This window comes from Haliotis cracherodii, unplaced genomic scaffold, assembly GCF_022045235.1.
Source record: "Haliotis cracherodii isolate W230 unplaced genomic scaffold, xgHalCrac1.p SCAF_2, whole genome shotgun sequence".
NCBI lineage: Eukaryota > Metazoa > Mollusca > Gastropoda > Lepetellida > Haliotidae > Haliotis > Haliotis cracherodii.
The window spans coordinates 65,101,665-65,108,278 of record NW_027266275.1 but is presented as its reverse complement, the minus strand read 5'-3'; positions in this window follow the sequence as shown (position 1 = coordinate 65,108,278).

Here is a 6,614-nt window from a genome sequence, read left to right as displayed (position 1 = left end):
CCGTTAATTCTATATACGCACTGTAAACAGACTACGATCATGTAGAAGAGTGGTAGACTACAACGGTTTTGACTTTCTGAAAAGTCTATACTATAATGTACAGGCATTTCACTGGGATGGTGATATACAGTCTGCCGCAGTGTAGCTGGTATCTCTGGCGAAAACAACTGTTCGCTCTCCAGGAACGAGTTGGTTCATTATTCTTTTGCTTGTCTTAGAAGGTGATTAAAACCTGAGTCGGTGGCTTCAAGATTGTGGAGATGTGCCATGATGGTATGGCCATATCTGACTTAATGGCTTGAAAATTCTATGCTTTCTGTTAGCTGTACTTGACAGCTAGGACATCAGCGGTCACCATCGCTGGGATTGTCCATCACGGCAGTCGCTTAGAAACGATCGTCATCACTCGCCCCTTCCCGTAATCTGCGAGAAGACTCGTCCCCCAATCGATGAATGTTATGTGCGAAAATACGACAAAATAATCAGAAGGCGCGTATGGCTAAGCTCTTTAATCAAAGAATCCATCATGAATATTTTTTCATTTTGTATATGTCTTGCATCTAAAAATTCGTCTAAGATACAGTTATGTGCTCAATCATACTGTATAATTATGTAAGTCCCGATGTGTTTTAAATAGCATCTGGAATACTTATGAAATATGGGTGAAATAAACGTCAATCATAACGCAAAGTGTTGACAATTCTTTTAGTTTTGCTCGTTTGCGCTCAGACGGAACTTAATAATTTTTCATTTTGCATATGTCTTGCATCAAAAAATACGCCAAAGACACTGTTATATGTGTTCAATCATACTGTATAATTATGTGAGTCCTGATGTGTTTTAAATAGCATCTGGAATACTTATGAAATATGGGTGAAATAAACGTCAATCATAACGCAAAGAGTTGACATTTCTTTTAGTTATGCCCGATTACGCTTAGACGGAACCCAGTCGCAAAAATCGCCACAAGAGGGGCACGAGTCGCAATGTGTACTTTAACCATAACTGACTAAGATAGACATCCTGTAGACAAAGATCGCAGAACCAACATGACACATTCTTAGGAATTAGACATTTATTAATTAATTAACAGTTTAGCCGTTTCTTAAAAGTATCACACGGAAACAGACTTCTTGTCATAATACTCGTTACCACACACATAATCGAGTTTCTTATCACAGGCTTGCGGAGATTGACCATTTAAATCAACACGTTGTCTATGTACATTAGAAGCAACTTTCAACAATAACAACACAGATAAATATATCCACTGTACATTGATCTCTAACGTTAACACAATTATACCTGTAACGTCAACACAAAGAACTGTAACGTGGTTAGCCACAGTATAAGCAGTGAACATGTTCGGCAGGGCACTACATAGGGACATTCATCGGAACAAATGTACTTAAATCTTTAATTTGTTTCAAAATTGATCTAAATAATCTTAAGTTTGTTTGTTTGTTTATTTGTTGTTTAACGCCACACTCAGCATTATTATGCCTCAAAGTCAGATTGACCAATCAGAGAGCAGAACTACTGACCCCACATGAGCCTGTACACACTCAGTAAAAATACAAGATGGTTGTCACAGACCTATTATGAGACCGTATACCGTCAGTAACAGCCATTTTGGATTTTCCAACACCCACCTCACATATTTCACATGAAAATTCTGGTACCGAAATTCGATATTTGACACTGTTTTGTGTTTTACTATCATTAATTGTGATGTGCAAGGACATTAATCTGTTGTTTTAAATCACGTTCGTGACTTTATTGTTAAAGATTAAAGTTAAAAATGTCAACAAGGTTTGGCCTCTAAGGTTTGAAAAGTAGTCTCCCTTTGACCCTTAACGTCAAAGTACGGTTGTGACATGACGTGCGATCTGGATACCAGAGAATGTAAACTTTTCGGCATAATGATGTGTTATGGTGTCTTACGTTGCCGTATACGGTGTCATATTAGGTTAACAGAAAAATATATTTCTACTAACCTAATATAACACCGTGTACGGCAACTAAAGACACTAATGATATTCTGCTGTAAGTGATCGTTGTGGGCATGGATTAAGGCCACTGCATCAAGAACGGTATATGCCTGTAACAATATAAAAACAATATGATATACTAGGATAACCACACGAGTTCCTGTTGTGAATTTCTAAAACAGTATTTCACTCTTAACTTACAAAGTACAAACACGTAAGAGATATACAAATATTACAGTTATAAAATAATCCTCGCTCACTGTTTCTTCAGATCATTTCCGGACGATTAGAATAACCAACATTTGGCAATTAAACTTTATATATCTTTAAGCTGAGACTTTGCGGATTTCTTATAGTACAGATCAGTGGAGTGGGGAGGGAGAGGCATCCAGTAGTTGTTCCCATCTAGCGGTTCTGGGGAGAAACGGTCAAGGTCATTCTCTGCGGCCAGCCAGCGTTCCACGGGTACTTGAAGGGTGTCTGTTCCATCCTTGACTTTCTCCTTTTGATCTGAAGTGACAGAAAGAGAAGTAACAAAACGGTACACCAAACAACATGCTTCGGAGAAAATCACGCTCCCAGAACAGGGCCGATATCACGGGGAACGATACAGGCCGGATAAGCTTTAATTCTTGGTATTTTACAACATTTTACTTTCTTTTTAAATGTTTCCACTGAAACTATTTAACACTTTCGTGAGATATTTAATATTCTACGATACACAAAACTCTCATTATGTATTAAGTGTATATTGAAATACATCTGACACAACTGATTATCCTCATCAAAATTCGAGTAGAGTAGTTTGAAATTGCTAATGCTGGCTAAAATGCGGTTTTCGAGATGGCAACTGCAAATTCATATAGTTGCATGCTGTATAATGAAGTCATGCTTGTATCCTCAGGCTCAGGCGTTCCAGCATCCCATGCTTGCCGTAAAAGGCGACTATGCTTGTCGTAAGAGGCGACTAACGGAATCGGGTTGTCAGGCTCGCTGACTTGGTTGATACATGTCATCGTATCCCAATTGCGTGGATCGATGCTCATGATGTCAATCACTGGATTGTCTGGTCCAGACTCGATTATTTACAGACCGCCGTCATATAGCTGGAATATTGCTGTGTGTGGCGTTAACAAACTAACAAACAAATCCTACTCAGACACCAAGAATTTGAAAGGCCTACCATTTGCTGCCTGTGAGACACCGATGATTCTCTTTAACTCATCAAACATGAATTCCACCATCTTAGGGTCATCGGGACGACATCTAGTGTCCAGTCTGACCTCCGTGAAGACCTCGTTGAGGATACTCAGCAGCATGTTGAGGAGGATGAAGACAACGACGAGGATGAAGGTAAAAAGAAAGAGTGGTCCAAGGATGCTGTTAGCCATGATTACCTCTTCAACGTTCACCTTCATCAACAGCATGGAGAACAATGTCTCCAAACTGGTGAGAAATGAGAAGTACTCGCTGCTCTGGGGGCCGAACACAATATATGCAAACTGAGTGAAGGCAACGAATACAACACTGAAGACCATGAGGAAGTTGACGACAGGGCCAACTGACTTTTTCAGTGTTGTGCTGAGTTGCGTGACCTTGGCATTGAATCGGATGAGACGAAGTAGTTTCAGCATGGCGAAGAAGAGCAGGAAGCCCTGCATGCAGCTGAACACATCATCCCACAGGACGATACGCTGAAAGTTCACGAACTCACCTGGAAATGGAATTTGAAAGATAGAAGGATACAAAAAAAGACATTCATGTGAGCATCTCGACCCGAAACCGCTAAGTAACACAGACTTACGTAGATCTTCAGATCGTAATACTCTCATTGTGTCTATATACACATAAATGCTACAAATTGTCCCCAGGATATTTAATGATGTCTCGCATTCAAAATTAATAAGATTACTGTATTGATTTTGGTTCTACCAAATGAAAAGGTTCCAAACAAAATGGGTGTGTCGAATTCATAATATCTGTTTTCATGACTCAAGTACTATTAAAGGGCACAAATGCCAATGTTTTACTGGCTAAATCTATCCAGGTAACTAGTGTGTGCAAGGGAAATGTTCATGAGTCAAGTATATACTCAGCGTCATTGTTGACGGTTCACACAGATAAAACAACAAACATATTAAAATAGATTGCATTTACAACTGCGAAGTGTGCAGCTCCATTGCGTCTGGAACAGTTTTATACCCACATATACTTTGACTTGTCATGTATTGCAAGTGCGTGGACCTATCCACTGGTTGCGTTTTGGCGTACGTTTTGGGAAGCATTTTCTAATACCTCAAATCTTGCACTTTTCATTGTCATTAAAAGTCATTTTCCTTTTCCCCCCTGTTTTCACAAAATCAACCAATCAGTGTGACATAGGCATAAACAACGTGTTCTTCAGCTGTTAATCACCGTTGCCAAAATAATCAGACCTATTGACGCTAGACCCTTCAATAATAATGATGCTGAGTATAGACACTGAATGACATTAACACATCATACATTTGAGACTGATGTCAATGCACTAAGGAAATACACCTTTGATGAAATTATTTCAACTAACCTGGATGTTTTTGGAAGTCAGAGAGTGTTAGAGATGTCATAACAAAGTGCATTCCGTAGAAAGCACAACAGAGTATAGCTGCCATCACAATCAGGAACTCCACAAAGTTCCAGAAGTCGTGCAAGTACTTTCTCCCTTTCACTTTCATCTGTTGAACGAGTTTCACTATGAAATATATTGTAAATGCCACGAATATAAGATCCGTCACCACCATGAATACAGCGCTTGGCCCAACATACCTATACATTCGTAATGGAGAGATACTCGCATAGCTTATTGCACTTCCGGTTGGAGGAAATTCAAGCATGAGTGATACCGCACAGAATAAATTCACATAGGGGTTGTATACATTGGTTTCAAGAATTACTGCCCTGGTTTGACGATCCAACCAGCGATTTTCTTTTAGATGAAGCAACATATTTGTTGCTGTGACGTCATCGTTTCCAAGTACAGCAACATAGCCACCGCCGCCATATGTTGCAAAATACCCAACCGATGGGATGCCGTTGAGCTGTGAGACATCCTGGTAGAGCCAGGGCCCAACCGGATTGTTTGTACCGGATGTGTTCAGTGGAGTCCATTTGACGTCATAGCTGACGTCATCATAGTTCGTCACTCCATATTCGGCGATGCAGGTTTTTATGAGACGATTCAATGGGGATTGTGTTTTGCATGAATCTGAAACAAAAGTGTATAAAATATCAGAATAAGCGGATTAATGCACAAAATGTGAATCTTAAACATCAACTTTCTGATGAAATAAGTTATTTTGTTTGTTTGTTGTTTAACGCCACACTCAGCAATATTCCAGCTATATGACGGCGGTTTGTAAATAATCGAGTCTAGACCTGACAGTCCAATGATTGACATCATGAGTATCGGTTAACGCATTTGGGATACTATGATCACTCGATCCCATTAGTCGCATCCTACGACAAGCATGGGTTGCTGGAGACCAAATCTAACCAGTAACTTCACAAGTTCTTCAGGGAATTGGGGGCACGAGTGGCCCAGTCGTCTTAGGCGCCGCTATTCGCTGTGCAGAGTTGCGTCCCTTGGCACGCCAGAAACCTATGATTGTGGGTTCGAATCCCGGTTAGCCCCGATTATGTTTCTATTTTTGTCAGCACCATACCCCTGCTCGTGGGTTTCACCGAAGTGGTAAACGTCTGAGACCTGCATCACTTCGGGCTTTCCTCCCACATTAAGCTGACACGCCGCGATATGACTGGAATACTGTTAAAAGTGGCGTTAAACCCATCTCAGTCACTCATTTCAGGGATTTTATTATGACATGGTGGAACACAATTCTGTATTTTTCATAGTACAACTGCAGGTGCAGCAATTCATTACACATGATCTAACGATATGTTCGATGTTAGAATATACGGCTAAAATATTTTTATCACATTCAGAAGGGTACCCCACCTACCCGGCAGAGCTCTAGCTTGTCGGAGTCGCGGAGGTCCAACCCTGTAGTGTACGTGGTCACTCAGGAGAGACATCTTATCGTGTGTGACATTGTCACCATTGAAGTTGGTCTTCAGGTACAGGGCTGGAACCAGGCGGTCGACTGACCAGGACCAGAACTCCTCAAACGAAGACACCTGGGAAACACGACACACACCGTTATACTTCATCACTTACTCAACAGTTGCGGCTGTACCATGGAACTGCCAGTATTATGAACAAACAGTCGAACCCCGTTATCTCGAACCTAACGAAACCGTGTGGTAACTTCGAAATATCCGGACAACGAGGCATGAACATTGAGACAGATCAAGTTACAGTATTATATATGTATAGCAATATGATTGCATACACAACAAATAAAGAAGACATGTATATTTACAGACTTGTTTATGTATTTATGAAGCCAAGCTTCGATCTTTTCCAGTTTGCATTTAGCGGTAAGGATGGCACAATTTACTATGCCGAGTAGTGTCCCTGGGTCCGCTGAATTCGTATCATGGTTTTTCTACCACCTGCGCCACCTCGGTCTTTACTTCCATATTAAGCCATTGTATGTTGAGTTCACAGAAACGTTAAACACAGTT